At 45.7% G+C, this 24,645-nt stretch overlaps 1 long non-coding RNA gene across 1 annotated transcript; it reads left to right on the top strand.

Annotated features, from left to right (window-relative positions):
* The first annotated feature begins 131 nt into the window (after positions 1-131).
* Positions 132-24,645, top strand: LOC105307212. The gene is made up of 4 exons (XR_897193.2): positions 132-2,859; positions 8,690-10,254; positions 16,636-16,699; positions 19,246-24,645. It is a non-coding gene; the product is annotated as an uncharacterized LOC105307212 (long non-coding RNA).

The following is a 24,645-nucleotide window of genomic DNA, read 5'->3' as shown; positions in this document are numbered from 1 at the left end:
CGCTGCCGCCGAGCAGCATGGTTGGCGGGGAGTTTACAGCCCCCGGAGCGGGCAGGGGCCACGGAGGAGAAGCGGCGGCGGCGGCGGCAGCGGCTCTAGGCTGTAATTGGGATGCAAAGCAGGCGGCGGCGGCGGCGGCTGCGGCCGGGAGGAGGAGGAGGAGGCGGCGGCGGCGGCGGCTGCAGCGGTCGGAGGGGACGCGCTGGAAGTGGGAGCTGATGAGTGAAAAGAAAAAAAAGTCTTTGGATCTTTATTCTGCTAATTAGTTTCCTGCAAAAAATGGCTGTGATTAATTCAGTGCGCATGTGCTTCATTACCCAGGCACGACGGGAAGGGCTAATTAGCCACCTTCTGGATCAATAAGATTCAGCAAAAAAGAAAAGGGGGAGGTGGAGGGAGGCAGAGGGGAGGAAGGGAGGAAAAAAAAAAAAAAAAACCAGGGGAAAGTGATGAGCAGGGCGAGGAGAGCAGGAAGAGAGGATGGGAGAAGAGCCCAGGAAGAGAGAGAGAGGCACCAAAAGTTTATGCATGTATTAAAAACACACCACACACACACTCACACACACGCACACGCACACACGCACACACACACACACACACACACACACGCCGAGAAGTGAAATGCAGAGAAGCAACAATAGGAACCTAAGATTTTTTTAAAGATTTTTTTCTTTCCTATTTTTCTTCTTATTTTTCTTTTTTCTTTTTTCTTTTTCTTTTTTCTTTTTTATTTTTTGGCAGATGCAGCAGTGTTTAAATTAAGTAGGAAGAGAGCATCTTCAAAGAAGAGAGGAGCAAGGGGGGCAATAATGGAGTGGGACAGCTTAAAGCAAAGATTTAAGTGAAAGAGCAGAGAAGCAGCAGAGACTTAGAATAGAGGCCACTTTAAATTGCAAATCTGAGATTTTTTTTTAAAGGAGGAAAATTACCTCTCAAATCGGAGGACAAATAAAATATGGAGAAACTTTAACACGTACCATAGACTAGACAATATATATAATATGTTAATTTTGTCTTCTAATATAAGACAATCAATTTCTGGACCTTTAGAAAGAGGGGAAGAGGTGAGTGACGATTAGAAGAAATAAAAGGGGAAAGTGAATCAGAACTGAAAGGGGGTAACTTAAGGAAACACAAGAAAAGGAAAAGTTGCACTTGGAAACAAGTCCAACTTTCTACCTTTCTGGACTTTAGAGAAAAGTAAAGTCAATTTTCTTGTGTAAAACCTGGAAAGCAGATGTTTTCAAAATGCAGGAAGCTATTTTGCCATCAAAAGCAGGGATGTAATAAAGGCAGTGAAAAATAATTTCAGACTAAATTCGTAAGAAAGAGAGCCAATATATTTAAATAGTGAGGAAAGGTCTAGAGTGGAGAAAGGGGGGAAATTACATACCCCTTCCCTAATGCCAAAAAAAAAAAAAAAAAAAAAGTCTTGCAGCTACCTCCAAGAGTTTGGAGCAGAATCTCGAAGCCAAAGGGCTTGAAATGAGAGGATGGATTTCAGATAAAGACTAGGAGCAGTACATCCCACCAGAGCCCAAAGGAGATCCCTGGAATCAAAGACAGCAGCCAGGGACCCTGCTACTGTACCGATTCCCAGTACATCAAAGCCATCACTTAGGCGGGTGTACGGTACCTCCAAAAAGCAAGCAAACAAACGCAGAAAAGAACAAGAGTCAGTCTCTCTCTCTCTCTCTCTCTCTCTCTCTCTCTCTCAACCTCTTTCTCCACCCCCACCCCCCAGTCTCTCTCTCCCACCCCCCCTTCAAATCCAAGCTTTAGCGTCACTCCTACAGCAATAGATTTTTTTAAATGACAAGTATGTATTTATGTAAGTTCTAAATATGAACTAGTACCATTGAGATTACAATGTCTGGAATAAAATAAAATGCAATTTGCACTTTAAGTGATCTGCAAACAAAGGTAAAAATAACATTTATGTTTTTGAAGGCATTATTAGTACACCCTATAACATCAGGTAGACAGCACGCACTAAAACTTATTTTTCTTAGAAAAAAATATTTTTGCCCTAGCCTAGATGGATTATTTATTTTAGAAGGAATTTGGAGATTAATCGGGAAATCTGTTTGATTAAAAAGGAATTCTTCATTTTGAGAGATTTTCCAGTGTTCTTAAGAGCGTGCAGCTTCTTAGTCAAGACCAGGGGGAGAAAAACGGTTTAAGATTTTGCAGTTACCTCATCTAATCCTTCTGAATTCACTCTGGGAATAATGCTGTTTTATTTAGAAGAAAAAAAAAAAGAAAATACATTTAGAAAAATCAGGGGTTTCCTCTCTATGAGCCAAATCTGGATTGCCATTCAAACTTTTCCTGGCTGCTTTTCCATGCGGGACAGTTGATCAATAAAGCCAAGTCCAGCCTGGCTTGCTACAGGTTTCACCAGTCAGTGCTTGCAAAACCTTTGTCATTTTCTAAAAATAAAAAAGCTAAAAGTTATTGTAGAAGAAGGGGCTTTTTTTTGTCCCCTGCACAATGTGTCTTTTGTGAGGTTAATGCCATTCTGGGCTCTCGATAGCCCTGCACAATGGGAACTCTCCAGGAGCCTGCAAAGACTCTGGCTTTTTTCTTTCTTGATTTTTTTTTTTTTAAGGGAAGGATGAAACATTCCTACAGTCCAAACACAACTTCTACTTTGATTAAATAAATATTTATCTTTATTGCAGCCATTGTATATTTTTACCTTCAGTTTGTCCAGTTTCTGATTATTATTTTAAAATTTTCATTGGCAACAGTTAATCTTTTTTTTTTTTTTCCCTTTCAGTCCAAAGTGCAGGTCAGTGTAAAATGTAGCTGACTGAAGGAAGACTGATAAATCTGAATTTTTCCATAATACATCAGGTAAGGAAAATTGTTCAGACCCTCAGGAGTATATTTGCTTCCTATTTATCTGTCTTCACGAATCTGCATAAATCTGTTAGTTTATTTTTTTAAGATGTAGCAGAATTGAATTTCTCCTTGTAGATCTTGAAAACTCACTTAAATGCTATGTATTTAATTTCTTTTAAAAATGTAAATAGTACTAGAAGCGAACTTGTAGCTTGTTTCTTATTGTACAGAACAGCGCGGAGAAAGTCAGTATCTCCACTGGTCTAGGCTATTTGGGGGAAATTCTGGATATAAATGTATTTCGTGTAGCAATATAGGAAAATGTCAGCTTAATCTGGTAAATACTTATGCTAATTTTACTGAGTGAATTCGTTATAAGGAGGAGAGATACCAAGCTTCTATGATTGAATTATGCTTAGGCGATAATCCAGCATCTATATGGATTATTTTATGTACAAAATGAAAAAAGGAACCAAGAAATTCAGAACCTAAATCCTTCATTTAGCTGGCAAGAGGGCAGAAAATTTTAGACCAGTCTGTTTTGAAGATATTTACAGTAGGGAAAGAAAGTGGAATGTAGGCTAAATATTGCATTGATGTGTATATTTCTCTGCCTCTTGCTCAAAGGAATGGATATATACATATATAAACACAAAGATATATGTATAAATGGGTACATAAATATACATGTGAATGACTTTAGATGTCTTTGTATCTCTGTGTGTGTGAATATAGATGTGCACACAAATATACAAGGTGTACATAAATGAAGGTAGTATGCAGAGCTATGTGTGTGCTCTCTCGCTGGGGGTTTTTATTTCCAAATCTGTTTGAAGTTACTTTTTTTTTTTCTTCAATATAACATAGACGTGTTGGTTTAATGATGAAGATGTGGATGGTGAATTTGAGTAAGAATCTGCTCCCCTGCGATTTTCAGAATCTGAGGTTGCACTGTGATCAGCTATTATTTGGTCCAAGGTGCGATGGGCCAGTCTTAAGGGGAAAGAGAGGTGAAGAGGATCTTAGGAGATCTTACTTCCAAAGAGCCTAGCTTCTGGGCCCTGGGTTTCTTCTGCTGGGGGTTTAGGGGATACAACACACACTCACCAAAAAAAAAAGGGAGGAAGAAAAAGAAAATCCCGTGTGGAGGCAGGGGAGGTTGAAAGAAAGGATGCCTCTCCCGGTACAACTCTAGAGCTGGATCTAAGGGAAGAGTTGCAGGGTGAAGAATGTGCAGGTTCCTTTTTGAATGTGTATTGTTATTCTAAGTCTATTGTATGTACGTGTTACTGTCCTTTCATTTGCCACGACAACATATGGATTCCATAAATGCAGACATGCCGAAGTGCATCTGTCTGGCTAGTTAACACGATCCAAACATCCCTCTTCGTTCCGCTAACTCCGGCTCTTCCTTGGGCTCTCTGGCAGCGCTCCGGGCCGCCCTGCCCATGCCCCAGGCTCGCAGCGCCCCTCAGTCTAGCCCTTTTGTGGTCTCCTCGCGGGATCCAAGGTGCCGCGCCGAGGAGGCGGGCTGCTCGCTGTGCCGGGGTCAGAGGCGCCGCTGCCACCGGCCCACGAGCGCGCGGGCACGAAAGGGTTAAGCTGCCCGAGCCCAGGGAAGAGGCTGCACTCATCCCCAAGCGAGGTGCAGCCACCAGCAGCTGTGATTTAGGGGTCAAGTCCGAGATCACCTTTCTCCTGCCTCTGGAAATAGCAGAAGATGAGGTAGGGAGGGAGAAACAGGAGGGAGAGGCAGCCAGGCGCGGCACTTGGCACTTCATCCATCCGTTCCCTCCCCCCACCCCCGAGTCCACCTCCTGACCCCCAGACAAATGGAACAGTTCCCCTTTCTCCTAGGGGTGCGGGTGAGGTTATTCTGAGTGTCTGAATTGCTCCATCCGTAGCTCTGTCCTACTGTTAAACCACTGCGCCCCCGAGCCTTAACCACTAAATCAGAAAGTTTGCTCTTAATGCGCCAGAGGGTGAGCAGCTGGGGCCGGGTAAAAATTGCTCCCCTTTTGCAGAAAACAGGGGTGCCCTCGGCAAGATGGGGGGATCTGGATGTTGGCACCAGCCCATGAGACCCCAGTCACACTCCTCACAGCTGTGAGTGGATGTACACAGTGGTGTCCATTACATGCAGCTTCTTGCTTTGTGCCCACATTTTCGGTCAAAAGCTCCCCACCCCCCAACTCAGGCAGCCTGGAGAATACTTTTGTCAAAATATTTTTCACGCCTGAAAGATAACCAAAAACCAAATTCAGATTTGTTTCTGAGGTGTTTCTTTGGAAAAGAGCAAAGCGTCTTAAGTCCCCATTTGCTTTGCACTGCGCTGCCGGGCGCACCAGGTTGTGGGGCTCAGTGCCCAGGTGATGCTCTGGTGGACTGTAGGGGCGCGCACACACGGCGTCTGCAAAAAGGGCTTTAACTGAGAAAGAGCTTTCCAAAATCATCCCCACAAGGTTGGACTTTAGGAAGACGACGGTTCTTTTGGAAAGTTACTCCAAGAAGAAGGAGTTTGGGATGAGAAAAGAACTGGCTCAGAATGACACAGAGAAAGGGGAGCTGGGTCCCTGGGGGACAGGAGGCAGGTGGCGGGGAGGGGGGGGCCGCTGAGAGTAGACAGGCAGAGGAGCGATGGAGGAGGTCCACACGCAAGGCGTGTAGGGCACGGCCGGGAGGCTCGGCGATGCGCTCCCCAGACGCTCCCTCCAGCTTCCAGAGTAAGGGCGAATCACCCCGATTTCAGCTTCTGCTTCCAGGGCCAAGAGCGGACCAGCTGGTCCAGAAGGCAGCTGAGGTTTGTCTTTAGAGTCCTGCCGCCCCCCCTAACCCCACCAGAGGCTCCAAACCGCGGAAATCAAACCAAATTGGCCGCTCGAATCTAGAGAGGTTTCATCCCTGGGGCAAGGGGGAGGGAACAAGCCTTTTTTTTTTTTCCCTTTTGAACTCCGGATTCAAAAGAGACCACAACCTACTCTTGAGTGCCATCTCAGTACGTGGATTGTGGGTATGTTTCATTCTTTCATTCTCCCCCCACCCCTATTTCTCAGAAGTAAAACCTTTAAAGAATTAGCCCCAAACTTGGAGTGCCCGGGTCCTTGAAAGAGTTCCAAGCGATAAAGCCTGCCCTTCATTTCGAATACATGGCGCATTGTGAAAATGCAGGGCAATTAGTCAGTTCCAGAGTTTGAGTCAGATTCCCAGTTTCCTTAACTCCTTTGCAATGGAAATCTGAAATCCAACCTTGGGGCAGGAGGCGCCTCCGAGCTGATGGCTCTTCTGGGTTCCGCTCTGCCCGCACCACCAGCAAGCGCTGGCTTCCCTTTTGGTGACCTGGTACCAGAAGTTTGCACAACACCTTAAGCCTGAGGCAGGTGAGGAAGGGAGGGAAATACCCTCATTTCAACGCAACAAAGTGGACAACTCGAGGGCGAGAGACCCTGGGTTCAACTACCTCGCTTTAGGGATTTCCAAGGGCAGAATTTGGTGGGGTGGATTGAGGTTCCCAACTTGCCACCCTGAGGCAGAAAAAGGGATCCTTGAGAAGCACAGGCTTGGGAGCAGGGCTGCAAGCCGGCAACTGAGCCCATCTGCACAGAGCCGGCTAGGGCTGGCGTGGGGAGTAGGTGGGTACCCACGGTAGCACGGTAGCACGTGCATTGTTGACACACAGCCACACCGGTGTGTGCTAATGGAGAGATGCGTGGCTGAGCAATCCTCGGATGCCTGCATTTCTTGCAGGCATGGCTTGTTTAATAGCCAGAGAATTGAGTGCCTTACCCACCCATCCACCTCCCCCCTCCCTTTTTTTTTTTTTTTTGCTAGAAATGTAAAAAGGGACCTATACAGTGTACATATTCTGAAGGAACATGTGCCTCTTTTTTTCCTTGAGAAATACCTAGCGCCATAATATTTCTGATATAAGGGGCGAGGGAAATCTTTGAAGTGAAGGAAATCAGTGGGGGACGAACGATCTTTTCCTGATTTTTTTTTTTTTTTTTTGTGCCTGTCCTCAAAGCCAGTAATGGGATTTAAAATGAGAGATTCCCAGTCCTCATCCTCCCTCCCATTCCATTTTGCTCTCTTTGCCCCAGAAAAATATCTGCAGTAACCGACTGCACGTCTAAGGGGACGGTTTAAAAAGAAACACGGTTTGAGGTGTGCATCAACTTTCTTTTTCTTTTCCAAATGAAGCTGAAAAAAATTCCAAGGACAATTTAAGCACTAAACAACATCGAACAGATATTTTTCCAAAGCAAAAATTTTCTAATTCGTTTGTTTCTCATTCTTAGAAATAGAGAAAAAGGCGAATCAGATCTTTCCTGTACGCGGATGGCATGAAATTTGGAGCCAGTGTTTGGTTAAGGCAGGAGGGTGGAGGGCAGGGTGCGGCACTGCGGACTCCCAGGATCCGGTGCTCTCCAGGCCTGGGACCCACAGTCTGGGGCTCCCGTTAGCTGGGCGCCCCGCCGCGTGTCCTGTGGACCCAGACTGAGCCAGGGGAGAGGGCAGGGCAGTGGCCCCCTGTGGGTGCGGCCGCCTCCTCGTTTAATTCCAGGACTCAGCGGGGCAACAGGGACATTCGACGCCAGTTTCCTCGCAGAGGCAAAGGGTGCGCCCTTTTCTTGGCTGCTCTCCTGCCCCCAGGGCTGGGCGTTTGAGCGAGGAGGCTCTGTTCCCTCCTCCCCTAGATCCATAACCTTAGAGATCCCAACAGTTTCCTCAGACACCGACCCTCAGTTCACTGAGACAGGCGCGCATCCCTAATGCCTTGCACATCCAGTCCCAGTTCGAGGAAACCTTTATTCTTCCACCGGCTCGGGGCTCGGGGCTCTGGAGAGGAAGCCGGAGCGCTCAGGGCCCTGGCGAGGCCGGCTGGGGAAGCTAAGCCGGCGCAGTAATGCTGCGCCAGGACCCGGGCGCCCCTCACAGGTGCGCGCACAGCATGGCCCCACTGCCCCTCCCTAGGGTGGGAAAATGGCCCCCTGCGGAGCAATTCCATCACCTACTGAGCCCCTTCGGGACGTCCCCCAGAAAAACCACCTGGCTGGGGGCCTGGCCCCAGCAGCCACCTGGAAAGGGTTAGGCACAGCGGCGGCCGCACCTTGTGCCGGTGGGTGGCCTGAGCTGCCCAGGCCCTGCGTGGGCCTTCGGCTCACTGCCCACTCTCCAGCTCGGCCGCTAGTGGTTCGATTCCCTCTCCACCGCCCTCACCGGGCTGGCCAGTTTGTTTTGGAACACAGGTGCTCCAACCCCGTCCTGCAGGGCACCAAGGTGGGGGACACAGGGTCAACGGGTCGGGGACAGCTGGGGGTCCTGAACCCAAATGCAGGAGGACATGAGGCAGGGTTCCCAGGCAGCTGCTCCTTGTTGAGGCCTGAGGAGGCTGTTCTGCACCCTGCAGCCCGCGGAGAGCTGGGAGTGGAGAAAACCCTGGGGCCCTGCTCGCCATGAGGCCAGCCAGAGAATGGGCTGGCCATGGAGGTGGGAGTGGATGTTTAAGGTTAGTGAGGGCCGGACGCGACCAGTGCCTGTGTCCGGGTGTTTGGTACTGCACGTCGCCCTCTGTCTCATTTTGTCTGGGAAGGGAAAAGAAAGCAGGCAGATTTGTGCCGACCCCTCTTCCCGCAGTCTGGGAACGCTGTAGCCGGAAGAATTGCTCATAACGACACTTAAGCCCCGACACTTGAATGCTAAAGGTTAAACCTACAGTCTTCAGGGAAGGGCTTCCTGCCAACTGGAACAGTGGTGGGCGCTGCCACAGGCTCTCCTCCACCCCGCCCTGTCCCCTTCCAGGTACAGCCAACTTAACGGGCTTTTTGACGTTTGTTCATTTCAGGATGAGGTGCGGATGGTTGCTGGCTCTTCCCACCTCCACCCTGCCCTCCAAGGAACCTCTCCTTCCTTGTCGCCTCCATTATTTTGCCTGTGGCTGTCTGCACCTCAGTTTGCCTTTGGAATCCCTGACCTGTGGGTTCCTGCTTGTTCCTGCTGTGGAGTTGGAGTGAATCCTCCTTTGCAACAGATTCAAGGTTCACAAAATTGGACACCTGGGGAGAAACCACACTCATCCCTTGTTCCTTTGCTCTGGGTACTTGGTGGCCCCTGCAATTTGGCGCAGGCAAAATCAAAGCAAATACATTCAACTTGGTGCCCAGCATGGAGGGGTCTGCAGGGAAAACCTGACTGTAAGGGGGCAGGTGGGGGCCAGATTTTCAGGTAGGAAAAGTTTTCCAAAAAAGAAACAGCCATGGGGGTCTCTATCCCAGGGACTCTGTGCTGGGAGCCTGGGACCAAGAACACCTTTTCCTGCTCTCTCTTGATCTCCCTTCGTCCCCCAATGATGGTGAGATTCAATTCAGCACCCTTAAAAAGGGCATTCCTGCAGGAGATCGGTGATATAGTAAAGAGGATGGGCGTTAGCTCTTAGGAGTCTGGCAAAATGACCCTTTTCTCTTCCTCCCTCCCTTCCTTCCTGAAGGCCCAACATTTGTTGAGCACCTACTATGTGTTAGTTCCCTGACACCTGCATGTAATTTACATGTAGCTACATTTAATTCTCCCAGTGGCCCTGGAAACCTGGTATTATTAGTCTTATGTCAGAGCAGGAGATTAAGATCACACAGCTATGAAGTGGCTTATCTTGAATTCGAACCCAGATCCATCTGGCTTTAAAGCTATTTCTATTACACTGTCTGTCTGGGGTCAAGGTCAAGAGAACCAAGGACACAAGAGAAAATAAAAGAGATATACAGTACAGACGGGCTGAGGGAATGGAAAGAAAAATATTCTGGGGAAGGGTGCTCTGGTTTTGATAGGGACTCAGAGCGCAATTCAGAGCTGGGAGACACACCACTGAAAGTCATGGTGGATGTTCTCTAAAGGCCAGAAAACAGAAATGACAATGAAATACTACAATGTAAATGATTCCCCAAGTTGACAGCAACATACCATCACCCCTGAAGCAATTGCCCAGTGCACTCCTGGACTAGCAGACCTGTGCTAGCTATACCAGGGGAAGTTCATACCAGGCTTTTTGTTTTCCTTTGTAAATTTTCTTATTGTCTGAAGCTCAGACAAGTTCCTAAGTTCTGTGAGTCAGCAAGGCTAACAGGAAGGGATGATCAGCTGACCAGTTACTCATGAACAAATATGAGGAAATCCAGAAAACTGGGGAGAGGGCAGCAACATCCAAATGGCAGGATTTGGGGTCTCCTGGTTGTGGGGGCAGGGAAGGGTATGTGTGGCAGCACGCCTGCGGACCCCTCTGAAGAAATATGCTTGCTTCGTCTATATTGAAATTCGGCTGTGGGAGAGTCTTCCACTGACTCTGGCCTCTGCATGTGCCACCAGGCCCTGAAGTGCTCCTCTGGGTGCTCTCCAGCAAGAGGATGCAGTGGGCAGGTCAGTGGTGGGGTCTGATGTCTCTTCCTTGCGTTTAGCTGGGTTGACTGGGGCTGAAGCCAGTGTGTGTGACTGGTCAGGACTGGCCAGGCCCACACGAAAGTGTTGCTGAAAGCCTTGTTAAGGAAGTACTCCTGACCAGGCAATCCAATTACATAATGCTGCAAAAATAACTCCGGGCTGGGAGTCTTGTCAGAGTGACGTATTTTGTTAACGGAGAAGGGTATCAAATATCTATCTTTCAACCCAGGGGCTGAAAGTATACTTGTGGCATTGATGGACTCGCCCTCTCTCCACCAAATTAGCGAAAGTGGGGGAGAAGCTGCAAAGATGTACAGTTTTTTATCCCCTCCTTTTATCCTCAGGTGCAAATAAAGCCCACTGTTCAACTTAGCTGTGTTCTACCAGCTCTAAGTCCATATATAGAGTTACATGTACTCAAATTAGTCTCGCGGTGGTCCCTGCTGTAAATGGATGGAGGAAAGTTGACGGAAAGAAATGAGGAGAGAGGAATAAACTAGAATGAAAGTGTTTTGTTTTATGAGTGGAGCAGGGTAGGGGGTGAGTTATCTTGTTATTTCTGTCTAGACTGGGCCTCTCACAACAGTGACCAACTGCTCCCAATTTGCCCAGGACTGTCCTAGATTTAAAACTGCATCCCAGGACCCCCATAAACCCTGGAAAACTAAGACAGTCAGTCACTGTCCTTCCTACAGGCTTTGGCCAGATTTCCACAAGGACATAGAAAATTATGATCAAAATAAAGTAGATCCTTTCAATTCAAAATTATTCAAAGAATGACCTAAATAAGCTATTTCATCATAGATGTGAAGGCTCTATTTCCTGGAATTTGAAGAGAGAGCCACATACTTGCCCCCACCTCCCACCATTTTGGACTCTGGAGTTTTCCAGGTGGAAGGATTACCTGGTCCATCCACTTTGCTTATCAGATAGTTTCCGGACATGACTTTGCCATTCGAAAATGCCTTGAGCCCCTGCCATGTTTTGGTTGGGGATTGTTTTATATCATTTTGGAAAAAACTCTGCTTGAAAGTCATAGGGGCTTGTCTTTTCTTCACCTAATCTCTTTCCTGAGGTCTCAGTTCCTCCCTGTGGCATCACGGTCACATACTGAACTGTATCAAACTTCTTTAATATATTCTTCTCGAGTCTGTTAGCATTCCCCCCTCCCCTAATGTTGATAATAACAGCATCTGATCCTTTCGTTCTAAACTGCAGCTTTCCAATTCATCCTGAATCTAGACCCCATCTGACCACCTTCCCAAGGAGGCCAGTGAGGATAAGCCATCCCCCATCCCGGACGCTCACAGCATATGAGCTTAGATTTACATTCATTCCCACTTCCATTCTTTTTTAAAATCAAAATGTCTCTAAACTCCTTGAGCTAATTATAAAAGCAAATAGCTTTCCCTCCCTGAGTCATATTCCCGGGCTCGTAAAAATGCAATTCCACTCGGAGACCACCTTGTCGCCAACATGAAAGTCGGCTTGTTTAGGACGCAGGGAGAGGAAAGGGTGAAGCGCCAGCGCCTCCCACCCTCCCCCAGCAGGCGCTGCCTTTATGGAGTCTATTTCCAGTCTGTTTACCTGGCAAGGGCCACGTGACCAACCCAGAAGGAAATGCTGACATCATTGTCTCTCTCTCACACATGTGCGGCCTCCCTCCCTCCCTCCCAGCCAGCTCTGCCTGCATTCCGGCACCCATCCTCTCCGCCTCTCCAGCGCCCGCGCCCGCCCCCTCCCCCTCCACTCACGCCTTCTTCCACTTATTTCTTTCTCGTGTCACACTTTCCTTTGTTTTCTTTTTCCTTGTAGGCTGTCTCATAGACTGTCTTGGGGACACACACACACACACACACACACACACACACACACAGAAGCGCGCGCGCCCGCGCGCCCGCGCACACACACACACACTTCTGGGCTGCCTTTTCCTTTTCTTTCAACCAGCTTTTCTTCCCCCTTCAATCTCTTTCAGATCTGTGGCCAGTGAGTCTTCCCTCTATTTTAAAAATACACTTCCTCTTTCTCTATAGATTCGAGATTTCTAAAGGAAAAAAAAAAAAAACAAAAAACCAAAAAACTAGCAGGCCAAGGGTGGGGAGAGGGCATAGCAAGGCAGCCCGGTCCAGCCACTCAATTTCCTGCTCCAGTGGACTTGGAGATTTAGGTGTTAGGGGTTTGGTCAAACACACCTTATTTGTTTGTTTGTTTGTTTGTTTGTTTGTTTTTCAGCCTTTCCTCTTCCAGTCTCCCCCCTCCCCCCACGGTTCCTTTGCGGGCTGTGGTGCCCTCCCTTCCCCACAGCCAGATCATAGGTCCCAGGAGCTCTTGTCCTTGCTTGAAGGGAGCACATGAAATTGGCTTCTGGCTTTTCTCTGCCACTGCTCCTCATTCTGTCAGGGGCTGAGGAGACGTCTTAGCATCCTTCCAGCCCCAGACCTAGGGAGCTGGGGGCAGAGCAGGGCAGAGTTCAGCCCTGGTACTTCCTGCCTCTTCAAAGGGCTATTTATATTCGGAACTATGTGACAGGGCTCTGGGGTTGGGAAAGCTTTCTGGGTGCACATGGGCGCAGAGCCAAAGCATGCAGTTTAGAGGAAATGTTTAATGAAGACATGGGAGCCTCAAACTGTATTTATTCTTACAGAAAGGTGGATTCAATGTCCCTGGAAAGTGCCTCAAAAGTGGACCGCAAGGTAGTGAGGCCAGAGGGTGAAAGAACGGGGAATCCGAGACTGGCTCGCTTGGGCCACAGGGCAGAAGGTGGACTTTCATGCTTTGGCTCCCCCCTCTCACCCCACGCTGTCATATCCTGGTGGGACCTTGAGGTGGAAGGACATATAGGAAGGTCATGCAAGAATGAGATCAAGTAATCATTACTTAGGAGTGAACTTATAATCCCCAACACGCGTATAGGTTGGGACTCAACCAGGAGGACATAAGCGCTTGAATGGGCATATTCACCACTGAGTTATACAGAAAACCAGAAATATAGCATCCTGTTGGAAGACCTTAGAAATATCTAGAGATGAGACCTTCAACATTAAAATAGTACTACTGGTCTTCAGTATTCAGATGCATTCCTATTTCTTGAGAAATATTTGCAGTACTGTGTCTGTTAAAATGGCCCTTGAAGCCAGTAAAGAGAGAATTCCGATGTGGGGTTACCCTCTGGAGATCTTTTCAGTGAACAAAGCTGGCAGGGGCGTCTGATGAGGGAGGTCCAGTTATAGATATGTCCCTTTAGGCATGTCAGGATCTTAATCATTTTCAGACATGCCGAATCCAGAAGCTTCTACGAGCCTTTTAAATATTTTGTACCAGTTCTAATTTTAAACTTCCAAATGTTATAGGTCAAGGACTCACTGTTCTGAGTTGTCAATTAGGCAGGTAGCTCTGGTGGTCAATTAAATGATTTTTGTGGTTTTAGAACCCAAATAAAGTGGTGTTGAGAGTTTCAGTGTCATTATTATCATTGCCATGAATATTTATGGGGCCATGGCTGCTTTAAAGTACAAAAGAGTGAGGTGGAGCACAGGTTCCAAACGCCCCACTGCGGGTTAGAGATGCCTTATCATGGATCCTACACTATCCAGTCTGCCAAGCTAAAGCTCAAAATGGTGAAGAGAGCTGATAAAGGGGGCTGGGAATTATGTAAAGAACAGAGAAGGGTTCTAGGTCTTTTACTATGGCAACTTTCAAGATCTGGAAGAAGGTGTGTGTCAAGTACTTTTCCCATCCTTGAGTCTAGTTCAGGCTCACATCCTCATGAGGACCCTGTCCGAGGCCCAATGTTTGAGCTGACCCCACCCTGCTTCTCATATTCAGCTCTCTGGGCAGATTTCCTGGATTAGTTTACAACTCTCCAGGCACCAAAATAACATAGACAAGATCCATTTGTTACACTACTCAATACCTGTGATGATGTGGAAATGCACACGCATTTATGAATACATTTGTATTCATGTTATGAGTTACTCCACCTGCTTCCCCAAGGATAGGCACCATATGGAGTACACACTGTCCACATCTCCATAAATGCCCACAGTGCTAATTGGTACTCAGTGATGTGCTTACAGTGAAGAGGAAGATAATGATAAAGTTGATGGTGATGGTGATGGTGATGGTGATGATGATGATGATGATGATGATGGTGGTGGTGGTGGTGGTGGTGGTGGTGATGACCATGATGACAGCACTGAATTGCTAATAATGATTCCAGGGTGAAAAGAGTTCTGGGCATAGAGATGTGCTTAACAAAGACTGGCTGACTGAATGGATGAATAAAGTTTAGGTCTTTCACTGAGTGTTTTTCTGAGATCTGATTCTTTAGTTTTTTAAATTACTTCTTAAAAGAAACAATCTCAACAAGCTTGTGAGCTGGGCCAAAATGGCATAACAATAACACGAGGTAGATGGACAATCACTTGTGTCAGTCAGCTAATACTTCTCTCTCTCAAGGCAAATAGCCGCAGAACAGAGAGTCCTTTGCTGGGACGTAGAGCATAGATCCTCCTAATCTGCTCAGGAAAGGACATCAGAGAGGTGATGCTCGTAGCACAGGATGGACAAGTCTTACAGTCAAGGCATGAAAGAAGAAGGACTGCAAGCCAGGGATTGAAACATATAGAAAAGTAAATAAACATATGAAAGAACTCCTTAACTACTGGAAGAATCAAGACCTTTTTTTAAAACTTAGAGAGTGGAAAGGTCACCAAAGACTTGGGCTGGAGTCCCAGCTCTGCCACTTGGAGCCAAATGGCCTCCAACAAGTCACTTAATCCTTAGAGAGTGTTTTCTTCTTGTAAAATGGAGATGATAGTGCACGCTCCACATGGTTGTTTGAGGATGAAATGTGATGGTAGATGTAAAGTGTCTAGCACAATGCCTGGTATCTGGCAAGTGTACGATACACAGCAGAAATGATTAACATTATCCTGATACTAGTTACCTGTCTGCACTTCTGGTCTAAAGGGTGAATATCAAATCATTGTGGAAGTATTGCACGAGCTAGAGAGACTTAAACAAATCTAAGATATTGTTTTCGGGTATTAATGAGCTCTGGGTTAAATATATTAATACTGGGAAATGAGGCAATAAGATGAAGATATGTTACAAGGGCAAACTTTCTCCATATACAGGTATCTGATATACCTAATTCCAACCATAAAGTTAATGAAATATGAGGAATGCAAGCACCCACCAGATTTCCTCAGGAGGGGGTCTCGTGAAGATTTATAGTTAAAAATGACACAACGAGTTATTAAGGTGCTTGGGCTCCCTGCGGCAGAGGGGATATGTAAATCCAAAGAATAACTGTCAATGTAATATCCTCACCATTTGTAGCAATAGACTTTCCTAGGCTGAAATAGAATTTCCAGAAGTTATCTTTCCCTTTTGGAATTACAGAGTATGACAGATTTATTTCCACACATCTCACTTGCTTTCAGAGTTATTGTTTCCTCTTATTTTTCCCCCCTTCTTTGGTGATAGAGAAGCCTGAGAACTGATTCTGTCAGGAAGTTCTTGGGGAATTTTCAGAAGATTGTACAATCAGGGTATATAAATGACTGTGAGCAGCCAGCATTTATTTTCTTTTATAAAAATATATACATTCATTGCCGATCTTCTGAGCATATCTGAATAATCAAAACCATGAATGACAAACATACCGAATAAATTTTTCAGGACTCGAGGATCCTTTTGGAGTAAGTTAGCATCATTTCTTCCTCTGAAAGCAGATCAAGTAACTTCTCCCCTGTCACTGGGCTTCTCAAAAAGAATGTGCTTTTAAATCTGGAATCTAAGATAGGAACTCCATTGCTCCCTGGACATCTAATGCCAATCCCCAAATTTACTGAATTTATTGACCAAGATGTTGGATGGAACAGGTTCAAGCATCTTGCTAAACGAAATATAGATTACATTTATCATTTCCTCTCAATCTACTAAAATCTTGTTACTCTTTCATGGAAGGAAATGAATCAGTTTGACGGGACTTGTTCTGTCAAGTGATATAAGTTCCCAACACTATATTCACTACAGATTATTCTAGAAATGATTTGGTGATCATTTTTTTCCAGGAAAAGTTCCAGATTAGGACATTATAAACTCCCATTTTGCTTTTTAAAAGTAGAGGTATTAATCCTGGTTCTTTTCAGTCTTTCCAGGTTCTTAAAACTGAAGTTACTGTCCTACACTTTTAGCCAATTATATCTCCTTATGAAAAACTTTTACCCTGAAAGAAATCTACTCTTAAAAAAAGGGGTTTCTACCAGTATTTATGGAATATTTAAAAGCTGATCATGCAAAAATAATGAGGAAGCAAATGGTCAAGACTTAAGATCTCTACTTTGACAGACCCACAGATTTGTGTATCATCTGAAGAAATTTCCGGATCGAATGGATTCAAGGCCAAAGACAGGTATGGTAAATTTTCAGATTCTATCAGTCTTGTAAGTCTCATGCAAATGAAAGTCATTGTTTTCCATAAATATATTGAAAATCCACTAGGAACGAAATGAGAAAAATGGGAGAAAACGTATGAAAAACTTCATTGCTTATACCTTTTAATGTAAATTACAGTGGCCATAGGGTCTGCACATGTGCTAAAATCTCAGGGCTTAATAAAAACCCAACGTTTCCAGAGCATACACTGCATAGGTACGATCTCAAAGTCAGAACAGCCCCAACTCTGTAATGACCGGGATGGGAGCACGAAGGTGACAGCCCTGAAATGAAATTCTGGGTACTTCTGGGTATCTCTGGGGTTTGGGATTTCTAAGTTTAATGGAGATAGATGCTTGTTTACAGGCTCTGAAGCAGAAAACCCACAATACCCTTGACAAGCCAAAGCTTGGTATTTATCAGTCTTTGTGAGCCTGAAGTTTAAGTTCCTGTATCCTTTCTTCGGTTCACCGTGCTGATTCCTAGCTGAGGTTATCCCCAGCTACCTGCTCTTCTCACATGGGCCTGTGGATTGTTCAACACTGCTGAGGATGTAAAGAACTTGAGTTGACTGCACCCTATACAAAGTTCTCCAATGTAAAAGCCAGGCATGGATGGCTGTTGACTCGATGGATTCCCCAAAGCTGCTACTCCACACTTTTTCCACACTCCTCAATCCCTCACCAACCCCACTCTTTCTTAACTCTGGGCAAAAGATTTAACCCTTTGTTTTTTGAAACCATGATTGAAATCAACTTCCATGAACTTGCCCACTGCATCGCCTAACAGTGCCTTGCACGATATCGTTATCCACCATCGAATGCCTTCTATCCTTAACCATTACCTCCTTTCTCCTCTTCCACCTCACTTCTAAAGCAAATATTCCCTGAGTTCTAGAGGCCAACACTTCCAGGTCCCTCCAATCCCCTGTTCCTTTGCTTGTTTCTCTCTTCCTGCTCCAGTTCCCACGGCGCGCCTGCCCCATCACTTTCACATCCTTCTTTAATCAATCCGTTTCTATTTGGAAATCTACACACACTCTATTCTCTATTGAAAACAAAACTTCCCTGGATCCTACCACCCATTTAACATGCCACCATTCCATTCGCTACCCAACTTCCTAAATAAAAAAAAAAATCATTTAAACAGGTTCTCCAGTCCATGGTTGAACACCTCCAGACTGGTGGACAGCTCCGACTTTAGGAGAAGGATGGTCATTATTTTGAGCCAAAATTGATTCCTTGGCCACCCTTGTCCATTGGTTCTAGTGTCATCTTGTGAGGCCATACAAAGCGAGTTTTATTTCCTGATGCAGACAACCTTTCTACTGTCCTGTCTTTTTCTCTCCAGTCTTTCTGAGGTAGGCACTGCCAGTTTGCTCAACTGTTCTTTACATGACCTAGTTCTGAGTCCCTTTGCCTCCCTGTTTAGTTTGACTGTCTCTTAAAGGGTTGTGGCCCAAGCTTAAAGGTAAATTATTTATATCTGCTCTGCCTAGCACACGAGCAGCATTCTTACCTCCTCATTATATTTTGCTCAGTACAATTGTTAAATCCTCCTGCTATTAAACCTCTGAGACAGAGGTTTGCAAAGTATGGCCCACAGTGCTTCTATGTCAGAATGACCCAGGAAACTTTAGTAAATGCAGATTCTTGAGTCCACCTCAAACTTGTTGAATCTGACAATCTGGGGGCAGCACCTGGGAATCTACGTTTTAAACAAGTAGCCCGATGATTCATAATACATACAAAATCTGGAAAAAAATGCTTTCTGAACATCTGTTGCCAAGACTGGCCCCCTCCCACTCTGTTTGTGCAGATGGGTTTTTGGATCTAAGACAAGACCTTCCATTTTCTTGCATTACAGTTCATCTTGTTAGATTTGGTGCATTGCCTCAGCCTATCAAAATCTGTTGAGTTCTTTACTTTGCATCATATGACTTCATGACAACCACACATGGATTAAGACCCAAAATCTTAATGTCACAGTACCAGGCATCTCCCTCTACACTGACACCAACTACGGTCAACCAATTACTAACAAACTCATACTTCACTTTCTTTCCTGTGAGATAAATGGACAAACTGTCATTTGTCATGTTGCCAAATGCCTCGGTAAAGCCTGGCTGTTCTTTGTCTTCCATATTTCCCTGATCCACTGGTCTGTACCAATCCTCTCAGAGAGGGAAATGAAGCATTCTCACGGGCCATTTACAATGCATTCTAGACTCTGTGGCCAGGCAATGGACTGGAGAGTAAAGAACCCATCTTCTTTTCCTGTGACCTTGTTCTGAACACCTGTGGCGCTTAGGTTAGTTAGAGGACCCTTGACTTGTATTATCAATGTTGTCCACATTTTAACTCTACTAATAGACAAAGAGATTTGGAACTCTGAAGTTGTGTCTTATGTGTCTCTAAATAGCTCATAGTAAATCACACAATATCCTACTCAGTGACTTCTCTTTGAATGAATGCACTTTATATTTTATTCCCTTTCACTTACTTTCATTTTTTTTTGTGCAAGATGAAAGCAGACTCTGTAGTGAATATTGGAAGACTGTGCTTCTTAGGCACGAAGAAAGTGGTATGCCTGGACAGATCTCCACAGGCCTAATTGTTTCTTTTAGTCACCACTCATTCAAATGAGCTTGTTGGAATAAAGGCATTCTTTGAAATGAAGTGTGATAGAAGCACCGGGAAATGATGACACAGCTTCTGAAACATCACAACTTTACTAGAATCTGTGGCAATGGCCAATGAGACACAAGAAAGAATGTTTCTGAAAAACCTTGGCTTACTGGAGCCACTTAAGTCAGCATAACATGCAAACAATGTTTATTAGGGGCTTAAATTGAATGAGACCTTTTGCGATGATAAAGTGTATCAATAGGGCATGAGATGGCTGGACAAGGAAATTTAGCTTCCCTCTACATCACAGCTGTGAACATATCTGAGTAATTATCTGATGTATAAGATAATGAGGATGAAAAACTATCAATGAATAGTGGAAAGTCCTGTGGTTTCCTTGGGTCGAGTGACTTTCTTCACGGCTACATCTTGTCTTTCCTGTTTTTGATAGGGCCAAGAAGATTCAGCAAATACTACAGAACATTTTCCTACTGGAAAAGCCACATAATTCCAGTTCCACATCCCTGCTCTGCATGAGGTATAGGGTGGTGGTTTACAACTGGTGGGTGACTTTGTCTCTGTCCCACCCAATAACATTTGGCAGTGTCTGGGGACATTTTTTGGTTGGCACAGAGGTGCCACTGGCATTATTAGGTAGAGATCAGGGTGCTTCTAAATGACTTACAAGGTACAGGACAGCTTCTCTCTACTTAAAAAGAACTGTCTGGCTCAAAACGCCAATAGTAATTATCTCCATAAAAAAAACAAAAAAAAAAACTCAATTAAAAAAGTATCCAAAGAGTGCCAGTATTGGGAACCCCTGGTCTAAGGCTATGCTTCCAGCCCCCACCCTGGAAGGACTGGTCTGTCTCAAAGAGTCACGTGACTAACTGCCTGGTGTGGGTCTGTGAGGTAACTTACAGGTGACAAACACTGAACGATACTTTGCAGCTCCATGGCGAGGCGAGGGTACCATGGCTGGAAGCTCGGCCCAGTGGACTGGTTCGGATGGCAACCTGAACAGAAGCAGAGTGGTTCTGGGACACTCCCGAGAGCTACGGGTTTGACCTCGGAATAGCTTACGGGAAAGGCCCTTGGTGACCTCCACTCATGGGGCAACCCACTTCTCTACAGATGCAGGGATACCAGCTCATTAGAATCAGGCAAAAAACATCAATGAGTGACATTCGTGGTCATAAAAGGGTCCTGAACAACAGGTTATAGAGACGTGAGCGGAGACTATAAGGACTCAGAAATGTGAGGTGGGCATGGAACACATGTACCAGCTGGAGAGCGTGCTGTTTTTGTGCTGACTGCAGGAAGGTCTGGGTCCTATAGGAATGAAAGGGGAACTTGCCTTACCTGATGTCCCTAGATAACAGATACATTTTCCCCAACTTGCTCTTATTTTTGATATGGCTAAGATTTTAAACAGCATCAATTTTATGTAATATAGGGAACTTGGTAGATTTAATGAAGCTTCCAAACGCCCCTTGAGAGATGATTACAGCTCTAATTAAAAATGGAGGATGACAGACAAGAATCCCATGAGACTCTCTAAGCAAGTGGCATTCGTACACTTTCTTTTATGGACAAGATTACTTTGTTCATGTCCGTCTGGGCTCCTTCTAGCAATAAACATTATTGTTGCTAAATTCTAATACATTATGATATTTAATGTGGTTCAAAGATCAGGAAATATTTAAAGCTGTAAGGGACAAAAATGTCTATAAGCCAAGCCAGACTTTCACTTATTTCATATACCTGTACTTACCATCTCCGTGATTACATATGGCCTAGATTAGACACTAAATGAAGTCTTAGTGTCTAATCTAGGCATGGAAAAGAATATGGGAGGACTGGTGGGGCAGATGAGGATTAGGGCTCCACACTCAGACATGGCTTTAGGGACCAGGTAGGTATGGCAACTCAGAGAAGGTAGTGGAGACAGAAATCTAGGTAATGAAATGATTTTTAAAACATTATCAAGTAGGTCTTGAAAGTCCAGGCGGTCAAATACGTAGGCTCAGGAGATCAGGGGTACTGAGACATCAGTTTTAGAAGACAAAACTACTAATAGGAGCTTGTCTTATCACAAGAAGCCCGGGCTTCTAACCTCTATCGTCTAATCTCTATAGTGCTGGCTAGTCTTTGGAGAGTCTTGATCCTACATAAGTCCTGAAAAGGGGGTCATGCCACTTAGTGTCCCTGGTGGAGGTGCAGGTGTAGGGTATAGTGAGAAAGAGCCAGAAGCAAAACCTGAGAGACTGACCCCCAAGAGACCGATGATTTAATAATGACCATCGAAGTTTTTATTAATGACTGGCAAAATTTGGAGATTTCCCTCAACAGTGTCCAAATCTGGGGAATTGTCTGTAGGATTTAAGATTGAAGAAATATTCCTGAACCCAAGCTGTGGTTGCTTTGAGGTTGGTGGCACCCAACCTCATCTCCCCAAATCCTACACACGATCCACAAAATGTCTACCTATGATTCCCACACAGGCTGTGTTTTCCCTGCTGAAAATGTCTTGCCCCCCCATCAATAGCTACCTAAAATATTTTCTTGAGACCCCCGGTTCCTACTCTGCTCTCCAAGTTTGGTGCACATAACTCTATTTAAACTATATTGGTAATTATTTTTCTACTTAATGTCGTTCTCATAAGGCAGAAAGTACTTTTAGTTCAGGAACCATTTAAGTATATGAGTACTTATATACTATAGAGATTATATTATGTGACTGCCACATAGTATATGTTCAATCAATGTTTGCAGAGGAAAAGAAGGAAAGAAGGTAGGGAGGGAGTTTGTAAAAGCGGTAAAGACCACTAACCAGGCAGACAGCATGTCAGGCTCTTCCACAAGGGATTCAGGCAGAGACCACCTCGGAAGGATCTGCAGAGCAGTTGGCAATAGAGTTCAGTGGCTGCAGGGCTGTGATTCCCACGGCACTTACTGGCAGAACCCCAGGGAATCCCTCTTTCTTGGCCTAGCTAGCGACTTACCGCCCTGGAAGGCCAGCACACAGCACAGTTCTGGTGACGCTTCTGCAGAGTCAGCCAGCACCAGCCTGAGGTTAGCTATGCCAGAGAGTTCCTAGTGTCTCAGTGGCTGGACTTTGCTACCAGTTTCCTCAGAGGCCTCTCAAGCGTGATATCATATTTGATCATTATTCATAATGATCGAAAAGAGTCCAGCTTAGCTTGTCAATTGCTTTTATCTATGCATCTTCCACATCAGATGAAAGAGTTTGCAGAGCTGGGTCCTCATTCAGAAATTCCCAATATGTAACTTTTGAAAGTGCTTCTTAATTCTCAAAATGTTACCCACTGCTGACAAAGACTATTGTAGCTGACAATCCTGAGTACATCTATAAGGATTTTTCAAGACCCTAGAACTTGACAACACAACCTTCCACTACTGTTCCATTCACCTGGCAAACCAATAAATTCCGTATTCAGGAGATTCAATAGAACATTCAGCACATATTCTGTGCTGCTCCAAGAAATCAGTTTTGTAGATGTAGAAGCTACTCAAAGAAAATGCTTTTAAGCTCATTGTTGAACAAGGTAATATAATAGCTTGCAATCACGGAGTTCAAGAATATTTGAACTAGAAGGTATCTTAGAGACAGACTGGTCTGCACTGAGGGTGCTGACGCCCAGCTAGAGAGGGTAAGTAACTTGCCCAAGGACACCCAGCTAGTGAGTGGCCAAATGTGGCTGGAAACCAAACACAATGACCTTAAACCCCCATTCTGCTGCTTAGTATGGATGGTCTGTGTATATATAGTAATATAGATACACACATAAAAGGATAAAGTCTCGCATCACATAGCCTGAACTGTCTGCAGAAACCACAGCCCTACTAAAACAATAACCCATTTAAATTTAGGGCAGCCTGCTCAGGATTAGGCCCAGAGCCTCACCAGGCCCCCAGAAAACGGAGCATTGTTTCCATCCAAACCTCGCAGTGAAAGGAAGACTGTCAGCTGGCAATGACCTCGTGAGACAACTTTGGGGAGAGCAAAGGGCCGAGAAGAGAAAGGCCTCATTCTCATTGCAAACAGGAAAAGGAAAGAGAAAAAGAAAGCTCTGTCTCCACACAAGGTTGGCTGGGCTGGCTATGAACTGTTCCAGTACGTTCCATCAAACAGCCGCCTTCACGGAATCAAGCCAAGCGCACACAGCGGGTCTGGGGCTCCGGGCCCCAGGACGCACGCGGGCCGGCTCGCACACGCTCTTGCTCTCCTGCACCCTGGGAGAGCACTTATATGGGCTTCATGAGGCTAAGTAATAAACACTTTGTCTTCACCCTGCTATTTATGGGTTGCTCGGGGCATCCTGTTCTCTGCACTGCCCTCACCTGAGCAGACAGCCCCCGCAAACGCCACGTTTAATAGGGACGACAGTAAACGTGAAAGGCTCTGCGTGCCCCACACGCTCCTCTCTTTCTGGCCGCCAGTGCTAACTGCAGAGAAAGGCCGATCTGCATCCATTCACCTGTCCTCCGTCTCCCTTCCTTTCCCCCTGCTCATTTTCTTCCTTCCAGACATCTCCCAGCCATCTCTCTAAGATATCCTTCTCTATTTTACCACGGCCAGGAATTCTTTCATTCTTCGGTGACAGACCAGCCATCTCGGAAAACAAGTACTCTGAAACCTGCAGATCACCACCTGTCACCTCGAGCAGAGGTTCTGGGGATCGCTGGGCGCCAGACACATGCAGACTTAAGGAGCTGACGGGTCCTACCTGTTGCCGACTTCCAGGTTCACTCAGAAGCCGCGTGCTCCCCCCGCACGCACTGTGTTTGGGTTGCAAAGTAGAGAGATGCACGTTTGAAAGCAAGAAGTGCGTCCGGGACAACAGCCGTTTGAAAACCGCAGAGGAAGACGCTAGGGGAGTCCACTGGATACAGGGCCAAGGTCAGCCACTTTGGTCAGTCTGGGGGCCCTTTTCACTCAGCTCCTTTGGGGGCTGCAGGGCTCTCAGCACTGATGGGTCCTGCATGAAGACAGCGAGGCGTCACGGCTGCATCCTGTCCACCCACGGGCCAGCGCACGAGCTTGGAGCCCTGCCACCTCTCAGCCTTGTCCTCATCTCGGGCTAACCTGTCGTATCCTGAAAACAGACGAGACAGAGGAGGGTGCGTTAACTCTGCTTCTCCCCACAGAACGCAGTTCGCCATTGCAGCACTGATTAAATACAGGACATTATCTCACCATAATGCCCTCCTGGCGGTGTTCCCAGGAAAATTCTAACTAATCATAAAAATAGAAAGAAAAACGCAACCTAAA

The sequence above is a fragment of the Pteropus vampyrus genome, unplaced genomic scaffold (genome assembly GCF_000151845.1).
Source record: "Pteropus vampyrus isolate Shadow unplaced genomic scaffold, Pvam_2.0 Scaffold483, whole genome shotgun sequence".
Lineage (NCBI taxonomy): Eukaryota > Metazoa > Chordata > Mammalia > Chiroptera > Pteropodidae > Pteropus > Pteropus vampyrus.
Note: the sequence above shows the minus strand (reverse complement) of the source record. Positions and strands in the feature narration are given on the sequence as shown.